This window comes from Odontomachus brunneus, unplaced genomic scaffold (assembly GCF_010583005.1).
Source record: "Odontomachus brunneus isolate Ranch 3 - 2012 unplaced genomic scaffold, Obru_v1 Obru_scaffold_194, whole genome shotgun sequence".
Lineage (NCBI taxonomy): Eukaryota > Metazoa > Arthropoda > Insecta > Hymenoptera > Formicidae > Odontomachus > Odontomachus brunneus.
In genome coordinates this window covers 355,735-356,551 of record NW_022639644.1, presented here as the reverse complement: position 1 = coordinate 356,551, position 817 = coordinate 355,735, and positions in this window count along the sequence as shown.

Here is an 817-nt window from a genome sequence, read left to right as displayed (position 1 = left end):
TATATATATATATATATAATATTTTAAAAAAGTAATTCAAAATAAATATTTATAAATATATATTTATTATATGTATAAAATATAATAAATTATATATTATTTATTATATTTATTAAATATATATTTATTTATATTTATAATAAATATTTATAAATATAAATAAATATTTATAAATATTTATCTAATAACTTACTAATATTGTATGTTGTCTGGGTTAATACTTTTAATCTTAACAGTACTTTGCGTAAGTATTTCATCACTTAGCAAAGTATTATATATTAGTATTTAAATATTGATAGTTCTGCGTAAGTATTTTATCAATGGACGAAGTATTACATATCAATATTTAAGTATTGAAATCAATCATAAGGTAGGATTTGTAACATTAAATATTGAAATACTTGAGTACTAAAAGCTGTATTTGAATCACAGAATATTACTAAATACTGTACTTTTAATACTGAAAATAAGTAATTAATCAATGATTCTTAGTATGATATTTCTATAAGGGTATTGCACGTTACATTCCGTTATATTAACGGACGATGTAACTGTTATATTATTGTGTTTGTTGGGAATATACTGAAGAATATATTTTTACATAAACAATTTAAAACATTTAACATAAACAATTCAAAATACTTATAACACATAACTTATAATATTACAGAAAATTAATACATTATTTTGTTGTGATGTTGAAGCATGTTGGAGGTGATATGAAAATTAAAACAATTTTTCTCATTTTCGTTTATTAATCTTTTAGTATGAAGAATACCTGATGATGTTTCTCCTCCTAGTTTGTTCCTAACTTTTA